The sequence below is a fragment of the Chelonoidis abingdonii genome, chromosome 24 (assembly GCF_003597395.2).
Source record: "Chelonoidis abingdonii isolate Lonesome George chromosome 24, CheloAbing_2.0, whole genome shotgun sequence".
Lineage (NCBI taxonomy): Eukaryota > Metazoa > Chordata > Testudines > Testudinidae > Chelonoidis > Chelonoidis abingdonii.
In genome coordinates, this window is record NC_133792.1 from 5,138,453 (window position 1) to 5,153,889 (window position 15,437).

General features: G+C 50.0%; 1 protein-coding gene across 7 annotated transcripts in view; it reads left to right on the forward strand.

Moving 5' to 3' along the window:
* The first annotated feature begins 3,846 nt into the window (after window positions 1-3,846).
* Window positions 3,847-15,437, forward strand: part of TOR4A (torsin family 4 member A) — a 44,086-nt gene continuing 32,495 nt past the window's right edge. For 4 of the 7 annotated variants that reach the window (XM_075060535.1, XM_032765348.2, XM_075060539.1 and 1 more), the window contains exons 1-3: window positions 3,847-5,725; window positions 9,643-9,827; window positions 13,045-13,145. The gene's annotated coding sequence lies outside the window, so the exon portion shown is untranslated. The remainder of the gene's footprint in view (window positions 5,726-9,642; window positions 9,828-13,044; window positions 13,146-15,437) is intronic. The other 3 variants (XM_075060536.1, XM_075060538.1, XM_075060540.1) reach the window with 3 other exon arrangements.

A 15,437-nucleotide genomic window follows, 5' to 3' on the forward strand; every position in this document is an offset into this window, starting at 1 on the left:
AGCCTGTGAACAGCAGGAACCCCTGACTGCGGAAGCCGGAGGTGCCGAGACGCAGACAGATGCTCATGTACATGTGTATTCCCGAGAGGGACAAGAGTCATTAGGAACCGCACACGCAGAGAACCCTGGAGATCCCAATGACAGCTCAATGGCAACTCCAAGAGACATGGTATGAAGCGGCTTGTGGGGACTAGTTATAGTCCTGTGGGAAGCTGGAATGTTTCATTTGGAGCCCCGCTGGCTCAGTAGTGATAAGGCCCTAGGCTGGGACCTGGTGGAGCAGGGTGGGCCTGGGTCCCCCTACCCTGGCCATCACCAACTCCTAGGTGGTGGCCCACTTCCCCTACTGGCCACTGGGCTGCTAATCCCTGAGAGAGGGGGTAGCCATATTGGTCCTGACCACTAGGCCTTATAGCCCTGGGAGGAAAGACAACTCCATTGGCTCTGACCATTAGACCTTACAGTCTTGAGGCCAAGGACCTTCTGGTGGATTTATTCACGGGGTGCACTCACCCCACACTGGATGGGGTACCCCCACCCTGTTACAGTGCTTCATGGATGAGGTCTGGTCCCTGCCCCTGACAGAGTTTGTACAGGGCCACTGCCACTGAGTGGGCTCTGTGGAGATCATCGAGCACAAAACGCCTGGAGGAAGGCATTCTAGTCAGTTAGCATCAGGCTTCCTCATTCAAGCAGGAGAGCGTCCAATCCAATGCATCTCTCATCTTTAATGAGTCCTATTTTGGTGTGGTAAGACCAGGGAGATGGAGCAGAAACTGCAGTCAGCATTTGTTAAGAAACCCTCTGAATTTTTGGTGATCTTCATTAAAATGTTCTGGGAGGGGGACTGGTGGCCCCAGGTCTGGGTGCGTAGCCACAGTCTATGTCTCGAGTGCAGTGTTCTTGTTCTGTAGCTGGGTCACCTGCTTGCATGGCATGGGTTATCTGCAGCATACTATGCCACTTGGTCCCACAGTGCCACGTCTTCATCATGGAGCTGGGCGCATTGCCTGTGCAGTGCTTGGTTCTCTGTTGCAAGCTGTAATATTTGGGCTCGCAGAGTGGGAGTGGTCAGCCCGTTCTGGCATCTCCACTGTCAGCTGGGGCATGCTGAGTAGGAAGTGGCCCATTGCCTCCATGTTCCCACAGGGTAGATCTTCACTGTGGGCTAGGGTGGTCCAGGCAAACTGTCAGAATCCTGGCAAGGGAAGAGTCAAACCTGAGGCTGAGGGAAGTGGAGCAGAGTTTGTCATCAACTTCCAGGCAAGGACTGATCCCGAGGATCAGAGACTGAGTTGGGTTTTAAGAGCCAGGTCAGAAGGCGAAGTCCAAATCAAGCTGAGGTTGAAGACTGGAGTTCAAGAGCAGGAATGGTCAGGGACCTACAGAAAATCCATATTGTTACCTAGACACTTCCTGGCAGGGGTCAGCACCATGTTGCGTGATGGACTCTTGACAAAATTACTTAGTGACGGACATTTGGGGGTGGTGTTTATATCATTCAGTCATTCAACATTTCTTGAAAAATTACCACGGACCGCAAAATTTTTACCACGGACCCTTGTGTCCATGTACGGACATGTTGCTGACCCCTGCTTCCTGGAACCACTTGGGTTTATGTAGGGAAAGGAGCCATGAGGCTACTGCCTCTCAGACCACTTGCAGTGGGACTTGTTGGGGTCTATGCCTGCAGTGGTGCAGTAGGTTGTATGTAGTGGAGCATAAACTAGCAGCTGCTGTTGGTTGGCAGCTTGGAGGTGTCATCTGCCTGACAGGTCTACAGGCCTAGGTTTGAAATCTACTGGGCTTTATAGTAATGGGTCAAAACCTTGGAAGGAAGGGATTGTATTTTTGACTGTGTTTAACTGGTGCTCTGCAAGTCCATACAAAATGCAATGTCTAGGAGACATTCAGGATTTACAGACCGGGCAGAGTCTGCAGGGCAAGACTCTGCTGCTTTGACAGCCGAAGAGTCCCTTGCTCAGGATGTGTGTAATCCGGGGTTGAAGGAGCTCTCCCCCGACATCTAGTGATGAACTAAGGGAAAAGACCTCAGGAGTAGACTATTTGCATAATCACAGCTACTCTGACCAGCAGATAGACCTGGTTTCCCCGTACGTGATCAATTTTGGCTGTTTTGGGTTAAAAATTACTTTGGTATTGAACGCCAGGGTAATAGATGTTGTTGTTCTTACTGTATGAATAAAAGGCAGCAGACATGTCCTTAGCATGCCCTTATTGAGGAGTCACCCTAACTTTAACCTCATTGATCACTAAAGCTGAAATCACTGATTTAGGGGTTGAGCCTTTGACATGGTACAGAGACAGGGTTTCAGTAAAAAGATGAGGTGGGACCAGAGAGGTTCCCCACCAGGTGAAGTGGTAGACCCTCAAACACAGCATTGCATCAATAGCAAGCAGCAGCAGAGACACTGACAAGCAGTGGCAGAGACCGCAGTGACAGCGGAGAGTAGAGGTGAAGGAGGCGAAGGAGTCACTCAACTGCCGTTTGGGTCTGGAGAAGGACCAACCCTGGACTCTGGATCATTGCTGACCTTGGACACCAAACTGTGAGTGTGGTACAGCAAAAGGAGAGGGGAGCAGCATGTTAGAGGAAAATTCATCCATTGGACTTTCACACCTCAAGGTGGGAAACAGGCCAAGGGCATTGCACAAGATACTCTGGGCCAGCTGTGCTACTTACTGTTTGTGTAATTTCAACTCATTGTTGCAGTGTTTCCCCAAATCCATGCTGTGGTTTCTTCTCATGATAAAAGTCTTCTTTGGTTGTAGAGGGACTCTGTGTTTGCAATGGGGGGAGTACTGCCTCCTAGAGATGCCTGGGGTGGGTGTATGCGGGGGCTCGAGCCGTATCTGTTTTATAATGTTAAGAGGGAACCCCTGGATATTGAACTGGGCCCTTGTTACTGCCGATTCCACCTGGCAGAAGGGTTTCACATGGAATTGTCGTGCTTTTGGGGCAAGTTGACCTTCTGGTTCTTTCTGCTCTCTGAGTGCACCCACTTCAGGTGTTCGGCTCTTGCCGTTCCTTATCTCGGTGGGGAGTCACAGGATACTTCAGCTCTTAGACCAGCTCCTGGTGCGCTACCCTGTGTATACCAACCGCTTCTCCCTCTGGAGGCCTGACTGGGTCGAGGGCAGCTGTGCTTCCTCCCTTCAGGACCCCGGGCCACTGACAACAGCGTCCTTCCAACAAAGTGGTTTTATTTAGCAGTTGGAACAAAGCATCCGAGAAAAAAGGATTTTAGAACAACAAACTCCCACCATGCACATGTTGTCTCCGCTTCACTGCAAGCTAAGTTAGACTAGCTTCCCGTTTGTGTTACAGGAACAGAACAGTGCCCGTTTATATTCCCTGAGCCAGCCCCCCGAGCCTCCTGTGTGACTGCCTGCGTCTCTCGCTCTGACACACCCTCTTCAGACTGATTTCAGTGCCCCTCAAGATGAAAGGGCTAGAGCCATGGGCAGCGGGTATCATAGGGCAGGGCAGGCTAAGTCTCCCCTGACCCAGGGTGTAGCCCTGCCCATGTTGAGCCCCAAGGCCCTGCCCTCCCCCTCTACCTGAAGGCCTGGCAGCAACATGGCTCTGCGCAGGGGGGGTGAGTGGCTGGGGGGGGGGAGGGCAGGCAGGCTGGGGCCCCTCAGGGGGGCGCTCAGGGCTTTGGCAGGCGAGGGGGGTTCACCCACCACCCATGGCTAGAGCCAGCATTATCCCTAACAACCCTTATGTGTAAGCTGCTAGGTGACAATTGGAAAAGGCCTCCTCCCTCTTTCCTTAGATGGGTAGATCCAGACACCCCCAGTAATACTCGTCTGTGCCTGCAGGCTCCTGTACATTGCATGCTGTACTTTCTCCTTTTACTCCGGTAACAACAATGTGGACGCTGAGCCAACAAAGGCTGTATTGCAAACAGCTGTTGTGTAGCCCCCATCACTCGTCTCTCCTCAGCCTGCAACACCACGTGTTCTCCGAGGCAGCTCCACTCTGCATCGCTCCATTCCAGGCTCGGGCACAGGCCTGCACAGATCACGGCAGAGTATGAATGCATCAATTCCCAACTCCTTAGTCGGCTTCCCTCCTGCTTTTCCTGTTGTAATTTGTCTGCAGACCAGGATGACCCCTGTGGGTGGGGAAGTCGGAGGAGTTTTGCTGCAAGGTTGTAAACATGGAGGGGTCTATGAATATCAGAAAGTGCCCCTAGCTTCTCTCCAGGCCCCTTGGCAAGGGTTCACTCTTTCTCCCTTTTGTTTCATTCTCGCTTCCTCTCCTCATTATTTTATCCAGCGTTCATGTTTGAGGTCTGTTTTTCCTTCTTACGCTTCCTTTTACCCTTTCTCACCACTTCTGTTTACAGCATGCTTAAGCTGTGGTTCAAACAAAGGAAGGGCTGCCTCATTGTGACACTGGGACTCAACATAAACCAAACCCTGTGTTTATAACATCGCCTGTGATTCTCAGCCTTGTGTGCGCACTAGCTACGTGCTGCTCTGTGGAAGTGGGGCAAGGCAGACTGGAGCCGCGGTTGTATAGTTTGAGTGTGAGAATGAGGAAGTCCCTGAAGAAAGGCGGAGCGAGTGTGGCCTCCATAGATATAATGGACCTTTTTATAAAAACCACAAAAGCATTTTCAACTTCCCTGCCTCATACAGCACACACAGCTTGTTCAAACTGCTTACGGCTCCTAGACAGGAAGACAGAAACAGTGACACTGCAGAAAGCAGCCTGGAAAACTCTGAGTAAAATGATTAGAAGTCACAGATATTTGTTCAGTTCTGAATGAAGCTATTGGAAAAAGGAAGCAGAAGTACTGGAAAATGAAACAACTTTGCATTTACCTCAACTACTCTATAATCATCTTCCTGCATAGAGCTCGGTCCAGATGGTTAGGTCTGAGTCCCTATCACAACCCAGCTGAGAAGGAACTAAGTGAGTTTCTAAAAATCATATTGCTTTTGCCCAGCACTAATGTGACCAGGGTCAAGTTGTGATACACAATGTGTTGGCCCCCAGAGGCCAGAATAGCATTTGGGACATCTAGTTTCATCACAATTTGTGAATTTTGTGTAGGAGCGGGTTAGGAGTGTGACCATTTATAATATTATTGATATCGATATTACAAAATGGCAATGAATCTTACAAGATATGCCATGGAAGTGGAAAAGGTATGATTTGCTAATTATGATAATCTTGTTTATATGTATGTGTCATCTTTGTATTGTGAGTTATAAATCTATGTGATATCTCTGTATCTCAAACCTGTGCTGTGCTCCTGGGTGACACCCCCCAGGCAGATTGGCATCAGCACTATCCGGACTGCTTAATGGCCCATGAAGGGCAATCAGCTGTACAATGCACCCATTGAGAGAAGCTGGGGGCTATGCCTATGCGTCAGCAGGACATGTAAGGACATGCCTGTGGACAGGGGACTCCAAGAAATTTCCATGCCCATGTGCTTTGAGTTTGTATTGGGACAAAAGAAATACAAGCCATATGAAAAAAGATATAAAAAAGGCAGCTGCATCTTCTCCATTTTTCTTCAGTTCTGCTTCTCTCACCTGTTGGAGTAACTTCTCTACAAACTGAAGCTTTGAACAAAGGATTGATACACATATCCAAGCTGTGGATGTGTTCCAGAGGGACTTTACAAGCCAGCAAGCTCACCAGTGTTGCTAAGAACCTGATATATGGACTCTGAAGTCATATGTATGTATCTGATTGCTTTGACCATTTCACAACTCTCTTCTCTTTCTTTTCTTTTCTCAAAGAAAAGCTTTAGTTTTTAGATATTAAAGGATTGGCTGGCAGCATGGTATTTTTGTTAAGATCCATACTAGTATTGGTCTGGTAATGTGGCTGTCCCTTTTGGGAAGAGAAGAACATTTTGTAAAGTGAATAGAGTTTTAAATAACATCTCACTTTACTGGACCTATTTGTTGATTCCGACTACAATAAAGAGGGCTGTGTGGTTTCTTTTTTTCAGCTTCTTGATAAGCAATGTCGGGGACCAGGAGCAGTTTGGGACTGGGTTGGTGAATCCAACTACGGTGTTAACCACCAGTTTTTGGGAGAATCTGCTCTCCTTTTTGCAGCCTGCTCTGACCTTGGCATTTTCAGTGTGGGTTTATCCTAGGCACCTCCGGTCACAAGTGGTATTTCTTCTTTATAGGCATTGATGAGACCATTCATGGAAGAGATTAATAGACGTTAAGACCAAAAGGGGCACTTGTCTAGTCTCTCTGCCTGCATAACACGAGCTAGAGAAGCTCACCCAGCAATTCCTGCACTGAACCCATACATTCTGATTGAGCTGGAGCAGTGTTTTTAATTTTTGATATCAGGGATCGGCTTGCTGCCTTCCTAAACTGTGTCAGAGAGATCTCAGGGACTGGTGCCAGTCCACAGACTGGTGGTTGAGAAACTGAGCTAGAGCATATCTTTTGGGAATACAGCCAATCTTGGTTTAAAAATGTCAAGGAATGGAGAATCCACCATCTTACAGAGAGGAACCATGAATGTAGGTCACAATTATAGTGTGTGGGGAGGAAGTGGAGGGTTGTAGTTTGGAAAGCAGTGACTCACAAAAGGTCCTTCGAGACCTTCCAAACAAACTCAGTATGAGCTCGCAATGCAGTGAGGTGTCTAAGACACCAGAATGCTATTCTTTAGCTGTACAAGCAAAGCACTAGTGAGCGGCAGTAGCTCTTACTGGGGACTCTGTCCAGTTCTGTTGGCCACACTTCAGAAAGAATGTTGATAAGTTGGGAAGAGTTTAGAGAAGAGCCCCAAGAAAAATCAAGGTCTGGAAAACCTGCCTGGCTAAAGGATTCGGGTCTATTTAGCTTGTCAGAAAGAAGGTGAAGAGGTGACTTGATCACAGCATATGTACCTTGTGTTGGGCTACCTGCACCTCTGCCTCTCTTCTTGTCTCTGGTGTTCAGCCTCTGGCCCTTACTGGTCTCAGGGTGAAATCACATGATTCTTCCACCTTAGCCTCGGCCAGGGTCTAGTTACACTACCCGATGGGTTCCAACTGTCAGTGCCTTGGAGGGCAGGCTGATGACCTGCATTTCTTCCCTTCAGGACCCCGGGCCCAGTGACATAGTGACAAGCAGCAAATGGAACAAAATACTAGAAGGAAAAAAAAACAAAACAGATTTTGAAACAAAGAAACAGACACACGGAGGCTCCTTTTTTTGTTTATCTTTAGCTAAAGTCCTACCTTTGCAACCTACAGAAGCTTAGATTCTCCAGACACTCTCAGTGGTTCCTGTGTTTTAGGTAGGGTGACCAGATGTCCCATTTTTATAGGGACAGTCCCGTTTTTTGGGACTTTTTCTTATATAGGTGCCTGTTACCCCCTACCCCCTGTCCTGTTTTTTCACAGTTGCTATCTGGTCACCCTGGTTTTAGGGCATATCTACATGATCAAATGCTTTGGACTTTGGGGAATGCCAGGGGTGTTAATTGACCGATTAGCTGTAATTCACAGCCAATTATCACACCTGGATTTCCCTTCTCCCACTCCGCCCCCCACCTGAAGTGTTTGATGGTGTGTATGCTGCCACTGTGACCTGAGATCAGGTTAACTAGTCCTCTAAAAACTGGGAGCACCACAATGCAGGGCCAAGAACTGGATGTACTTCAGCTGAGAGCCTGGTGGGCTCTGTTTCCAGTGGGGTGCTGGTAAGTACTCCAACCCACAGCTGAAGTGCATGAATCATTTCCTAGGCCTGGCGGTTAAGGAACGGTTGTAGATACCATGGGCAGGGTCTTGAACAGTTACATAGCGAAAGATAGAGAATGTCCCTAGCTTGGCCAGCTGGGGGCAGTCCAATAGATTGTCTCCTCAGGCCAAGTACCTGAGGCACCATTTCTAATTCATTCCTAGATATCTGACCGGTAGCTTTTCCTGGTCAGGGCTCAGCCTCACAGTCTGTGGCTCATCGTGGGCCCTCCTGGCTGCTGTATAGAGACTGTTGCAGGCTGATTTCCTGTGAGGAAGATTAGGCTATGAACTCCCATGCCCTACGGTCACCTCGTTTGGAGCACAGCTTCTGCCCCTCTCCTTTGAGCTGAATACACAGTCAGATCACATGGGCACCTTTCCTGTCTCTGGGGCACCTGGGAGGGCTCCTGGATCTGAGAGTTTGTGTGTCTGAAAGCCGCACTGTCCACGCGGGGACCACAGGGAGACATGTCCCAGCCTGTCACTGAGGGGAAGTGGGCTGTCTCGTAGACTTCCTGCATCGCCTCCAAAGGCTTCTTTCTGTCTATGAGGTATTGCATTGCCCTCCTCACTCGGGCACTGAGGAAGCCGTCAAGGCAGCGAGAGACAGAAACGGACTGACTCCAATGGCACCCATGGTCCTTGGGAAGGACCCAGTGGGCCGCATGCCCAGAATGGTGGTGACCCTGGCAGGGCATGACTAATGTGTCTTCATTTCCAGGTTCCCATTCAGCTTCCCCAGTGTTCTGGGGTGAGCCCATGCTGCTGGCGGATCTGCACCTCAGTGAGGCCAAGGCAGCTTTTCCTTGTCTCCTAGTTTTGTCTGGAAAGTATTGGTCTGTCCTTTATCTTTGAGCCAGGGGCAGCCTCACTCTCCTCATCCTCTCCCGCCGTTACTTTATGCGCTGCCCCATGGCATGGGGGGTGTGGTGCTGCGGTGCATGACTGGTACACCTCCCATCGGGAGCTGCAAAACCCTGGGTGCACCCACCCCTTCCTCGCCCTTCCCAGGGCCCCAGCTGCTGGGCGTTCCTTCTCACTGCTCAGCTGATCCTTTCTCCCTCGGTCTCCTACCCCCAGTGTGGAGTGGGGTTCCCAATGTGTGACATGCAGAGTACCCTAGCTTCCTCCCTTTGGCTCGGCTGTGCACCTGTGGCATGTGGGGAGCCTCTGCACTGCTGAATGTGCCAGTGGGGTTCCCAGCCCCCACACTCAGGGTACTGAGGAACAGCTAAACTCCCCAGAAGCCCCACGCTGCACCGTGCCCCTGTGGAAGCATGCAGAACACCACCTGCCAGTGGTATGGGGCTGTCTACCAAAGCAAACCCCTGCAATCAAAGAGGAAGCCAGTGATGTTCCTGGAGAACTGATGTTAATAGTCCCCTGGGGCTGAGTCCTTCAAACAGGCAGGTAGCCACGTTCTGTGAGAGCTCTAGGTTCCTGACTAGGACAAACACAGCGCAAGGGGCTGTTCGCGCAGTGAGGCGAGCAGCCCAGCTGAGCGTGAGGGGCGGGGGTGAGGAAACCAAGGCTGGAGCTGTTCCTGAGAGCCGGGCAGCCCTGGCACAGCCCGGCTGGTTGGTGTGTTCAGATTTAGAGCAGACTGCGCCTTGAGAGGCCAAACTTTGAATCGAGTGCAGTTTTGTGCAGTCCCACGGCAGCCTGGCCCGTTTGCCTTCAGAGAGCAGGATGTGGCCAGGGGTGCAGGCAACAGCGAGCTCGTTGTGTTCAAATGCTGCAGAGTAAAGCTCAGCAGAAGCACTGGAGAGTAGAGCAGGACCAGATACCCCACCTGGCCCCTTTCCCTGGCACAGCACAGGCTGGAGGTGCGTTTCCAGGAACTGATCAGTGGAGATTTTTGTTTATGCACAATTTGCATTCTTTGCCTGCCTAGCGCTCCAGGAAGGGCAGGGGGACTGTATCTCACGCCCTCAGCGGAGCACTGCAGGGAGTAGTGGTTTCCTCTTCCCTCATGACTGAGCTCTCTGCTGCTCTGGTGTCACCCAGCTCCGGGACCCTGCTCCGCGGAGCCAAGGAACTGAGGGCTTGAAGACATGCAGCTGGTCGGGACGCACTGAGGTGAGACCAACGGCGAGGGTTAGATTGGGGGCAGGTAGAGCCTGTGGCTTCCAGCCTCTGTCCTCCAAGACCACTCCATAGAAAACTGCCCTGAAAATTAGAGAGAGGAGCTTTAAACAGAGGAGGGAAGGACAGGGGCTACACAGAGAGGAAGAGGTGAAGGATTCCCTCCCTGCCCCCCATCCCAGTTGCTCAGGGAGGGAGGAAGGAGAAAGGAGGAACTGCATTTTCTCCCCTCCCCCTTGCTCTGAGCAGCTGGAAAGGCTGATACATGAGTCCCTCAGAGCTGCCTCTAGCTTGAGATAAAATGGAAAAGGTTGATACTGCAAGTAAGACGGAGCCCTGTTCTGCCACCCCTGCCACAGCACAAGCCCCCAGACTCTAATACGCCAGCCACGGCACGGGGCCCTGGACCCCGCTCCACCACCCCCAGCACAGGCCCTCGGGTTCCCATCTGCCACCCCTGTCTGAAACAGAGGGCCCCGGGCCCTGCTCTGCCATCCCCAGCCATGGCACAGATCCCCGGGCTCCGATCCGCTGCCTCCAGCACAGGGCCCTGAGTCCTGCTCCGCTCTGCTGCCTCTGGCTGCAGCACAGGGCCTCGGGCCCCACTCTGTTCCTCCACCCCTGGCCACGGCATAGGGCCTCGTGGCCCCACTCCACTGCCCCTGGCTGCAGGACAGAACAGGGATCTTTTCTGTGTAGTTTTCAGGCCTCTCCTACCAAAGAAAAAGTCAATAACCATCTGGCTGTGTATGTTACATCAGCGTATGATAATGTTTCAGCACAATGCTGCAATGTTGCAGGCTGCTATGGGCATGTCCTAACCAGCCTCAGCAGTGCAAACATACATAGGAAATTCAGTGATGGGGGAAGTATAAAAGATTGCTGTGAGCTGATGAGGGGAAGCCCGGGGCTCAGCTGCTGCTCTCCAGTGCCTGTGCGTGGCTACTCCCTCCCTCTCTCTAGTGTCTGGCTTAAGGCAGGGGCAGCTCCAGTCCCCTTCTCCAATGTGTTTGTATGAACAGGAATGATGGAGCGAAACCAAGCAGTGTGAAACGTAGGCTAAATACTATGGTCTAGTCATCAACCTGTTCCGTTAGTGTGTAGTCCAGGCCAGGGTTTAGCCAGACCATCCGTAGTGACAAGGTGCGTGCAAGTTGCTCCCTCTGCTGTTTGCAAGCTAGAAAAAAGGGAGCACAGAATCCATTTGTGGCCAGCCCAGCGAATGAAGAGCCCCGTCCCATCAGAGCGGAAAGAGGGCATCCGTGTTAACAGTGATGGGGAGGCTCCATCGAAACAGCTCACCAAAGGCCACGGTGGGTTCTCCATCGCTGGCAATTTTTAAATCCAGACTGGGTGTGTGTCTAAAAGCTCTGCTCTAGTTCCAAAGGAATTAATTCAGGGCAAGTCTCTGGCCTGCGATACACAGGAGTCAGACTAGAGAGCACAGTGGTCCCTTGTGCCTTGGGATCTCTGTGTCTATGGACACTCTGCCCAAGTCCTGTTACTGCTCTGGCTGGAGAGCTGTCACTCATTTCAGGCACCAAATTCCCTGCCTTTCACACGCCTTTATGCCTGTCTCTGTTATCACCGCACATTACTGGCATCAGAAATACACTTCATGCCATGAAGGTAACAGCTGATCATTTATACAAAGTGGGGGCAGAGGGGTGTCCCCACAGCATTTCCAGTCTCCTGCATGTATGCTTCTTCGGAGTCTTGATGTGGGTCTTTGTCCCACAGCCGGGTGGTGGCACATTGTGAGGTGGGTTGTGAGGGACATAACAGTTTGCAGGACAGTGAGCAAGATCCTCCCCTGGGCCAATGCGGCCAGCCTGACTGCTTGGGCTTTGGGTGCCACAGAAAGCCCTGTTGTATGGCACCACCATTTCCTTTCCTTTCCAAACACTCAAACGAGCCAGGCTGGCAGGGTTTCCTGGTGCCTCTCTGCCAGCAGAATGGGTTTGCTCTCTCATGGCTGGGATACCAAGTCCTTGCAGACAATGTTAGATATCACTTTAAGTCTCAGAGACTTCCACGTAGGGTTCCCCCCCTGACAACAGCACTGGCCCTGCACCTGCACCATTCCTAAGCATCCTCGTGGGCACCTCAGTGGGATGTTCCGGGGCCTGATCCCCCAGCTCTCCAGACCCCTTTTACAATGGCCCTAGGGTCCCTCTTCTCCCTCAGTCTACTAGTTTTACCTGTAAACCACACAGCACTTGGGAACACTTATAATAAAACAAAAATAGGTTTATTTCACAATGCACAGTCAGCCTGTAGAACTCATTGCCACAGGATGCTGTGAAGGCCAAAACTGTAACAAGGCTCAAAAAAGGACTAGATCAGTTCATGGAAGATAGGTCAATCAATGGCTATTAGCTAAGGTGGCCAGGGGCACAACCGCATGCTCTGAATGTCCCTAGCCTCTAACTGCCAGAAGCTGGGAGTGGGCAACAGGGGATTGATCACTCGATAACTACCATGTTCTGTTCATTCCCTCAGAAGCACCTGGTATTGGCCACTATCAGAAGACGGACCATTGGTCTGATCCAGTATGGGTGTTCTTATGTTCATAACAAAGAATAGCGAGATCACTAGAAGTGAGAGACAGTGAGGGGAAACAACTGATTCCAGCACAAAATAAAATCATAAAATGTAAACCTGAGTCTACACTTATTAGTAGTTACCTTTGCTATCTAATGAAGTCAGCTTTCCCCGCAAAGTCCAGTCCATGGCACAGCTGGCTGGTTTCACAAGCATCAGGATCCCATTATTCATGAAAGGCCCACCTGCTCCTTGAGGGATTTCCTCAGTGAATAGATCCAGAATGCCTTTCCCTACGCTCTGTTACACTGAAACAATCTTTTGTCTTTATTCATGGCCAGAGCACTCTCCTGCCTGCTGTATGAATCCTGGTGAGTTATGAGTTTTCTGTAGGTACCTTTACATGTTACTCTTTATGGATAAATATCCCATAAGACATGTTTGGTGTAGTGAGTTTGTCAGGTCTGAGAAAAGAGTTGTTTGCAAAGAACAGGGGACCTTTGCCAAGGAATCTCTGTGTTATGCCTCCCCCTGGACATTGACACATTACAGTGAGCCACTGGCTATTCCGCAGGCATCGTTCTGGGCTCGCTGTTCTGGACAGGACAATTACTACTATGTTTTCTTTCCCCTTGATGTGCACAATCTCCATCTCATTTTCCTGCAGCACTATGCTCCAGCACAACTGCCTGGAGTTGGTACCTTTGGTCCTGTGCAACCACGTCAATGGAGAGGGAGCTGTTAACACCCTACATTTCTGTTGAACAGGTAATGTTTTCACTGTTTGCCTACCCACACAATCACACAGCACTCTACCTCTATGACGGATTAATTGTGTTCAGTGGTGGTCAATATTTTGCTTAAGAATGCAATGGGGTTGCTCTCCCCTGCTTGTATCAGAACTGTCCCCACATCTGTTCACAGCTCAAACACTATTAAAATCAGGACTGGCCAGAACTGACTCTTTGGACAGGACCTGTTTTGATTTTATCAAAGCCCTTTTGACCAAACCACTGTGGCTAGTTTATTCTTTTTACAGAGATCTGTGATAACTGATACGATATCACTAGAGCCTTCTATAAATCCGTGATCCTAGTTTGGGGTATAGGCCAGTTAATAACAGATTCTGCTTTTAGGGGATCAGGATGAATTTGCATCCCCTGACCCAATGACCAAAATAAGGGACTTTAGCTGCTCCTATTTTGTATTTTGACACCTGAGCCAGCAAATCTGCAACTTCAAGTCTTTCCCCCACAATGCCCACGTGATTTCTGTGTCTTGCCAAGTGCTGATAAGAATGATAATATCATTTACATACGTATATGAGGTCCTGTAGGCCACATAACATCTGGTTAATTTGCCACTATCTCCTGTTAAGGTCCAAAAGCTCAGGAATTTTGCACGGCCTAATACCGCTAGCGTGTCCTCAGAGTCTGTGAGTCCTTGGCATAGGGTAAGGCGCAGGTACTGTGACAGCATTAAGTTTTCTGTAGTCAACGCAGAATCTGATAGATCCATCCTTTGCGGGGGCCCATGTCAACTAGGGATGCCCAGGGGCTACTAGGCTCTATAAGTGCATGAAAACACCTGCTGGTCACGTTCCAACACAGCCATGATTTCGAACCTTTCCCTTGGGATTAACCCTTTACATATAACAATGTTCTCCCTGTAGCTCTCCACCACCCAATCTATTAAGGAAGCCGTGCTGCAGTCCTCTTTACAACATATCATACTCCTACAGCCTCACAGTTGTGATAGACTTTTAGTCTATGGGTACAGTCTACAGGGCAACCTCACTGATGGGCTTCTGCACGTTATAAGTAACCTCATTAACCTGCTCCACAGCCTCCAAAGAATTTTGCATCTTGTGCTGCTTTACTGGGAATAACATCAGTACCAAGCCTCCCACATCAAATGCTCATTCACAGGTGTTTCTGTTGTACCACTCTTCTTGTGAAACCTGGGTTTTGCTGTGCTACATCCATCATGGATTTTAAAGCCTCTCTGATCTTGGTTACATATTCAGCTAAGGGCTCCCCCCTCTGGTTCAGAGCCCTCCTCCTAGGAGTCCCTAACAAGATCGAGGGGGCCTCTGCCCCGTCTTCCGTAAAGGAGGTCAAACCGGGCAAACCCTGTGAGCACTTGGGGTACTTCCCTGTAAGCAAATAATAGCTAAGGCAACAACTCATCCCAGTCTCCAGCTGTTCTGTCCATGTACATTCTTAGCATTGGATTTAAGAGTCCTAGGGAGCCTTTCCACTAGACTGTTTGTTGGGGGGTGGTAAGGGGCAGACTAATTGTTTTACTCCACACTTCTTCCTCAGTTGACTAAATATTAGGGGTATAAAATTTGACCCTCTATCTGATAGGATTTCTTTTGCAAAACCCACTCTGCTGAATATAGCAAACAGTGCGTCTCCAATTGTCTCAGCTTCTACATTTGACAGCGCAACTGCCTCTGGATATCCAGTTGCAAAATCAACCACTGCTCATTTTCCCATTTTTGGATGGCCTGGAAAATGGCCCTGTGATATCCTGGCAAGCCTATGGAATACTTCTTTAACCACAGGTAAAGGCTGGAATGGAGCCTTGTGGAGACAGTTGGGTTCCTTCCGCTTCTGATGTAAGTCACATGCCCTACAACACTCCTTTGCCTCATCAAGAATATGAGGCCAATAAATGTTTTCCTTAAGCCTTTCAATAGTTCTTTCCCTCCCCAAGCGGGCCATCATGCGCTAACCTCAGTAGCCCTGCACAATACCTTTTGAGCACCAAAAGCTGTCTTCAGGGTGCTCCCAGACCCCTATTCTTACCCACCCGGGCTTCCCTGTATACCCTGCCCTCTTGCATGAAGATCTTATTCCTGCTTTCCTATTGGGCATCTCTGCCAATAGCCCCCCTTTGCCTCCTAGAGAAGGGCCAGCATCTCACTCTGTGGCAAACATTGCTGGGCTTGTGCTCAGACCCAGAGCTCTCACACAAAGAAGCTGATTTCTCAACCCCCTCCTCTGAAGACATGGGTGTTACTGCCTGCTGCTAAGGAAGCAGTGGTCGCCCTGC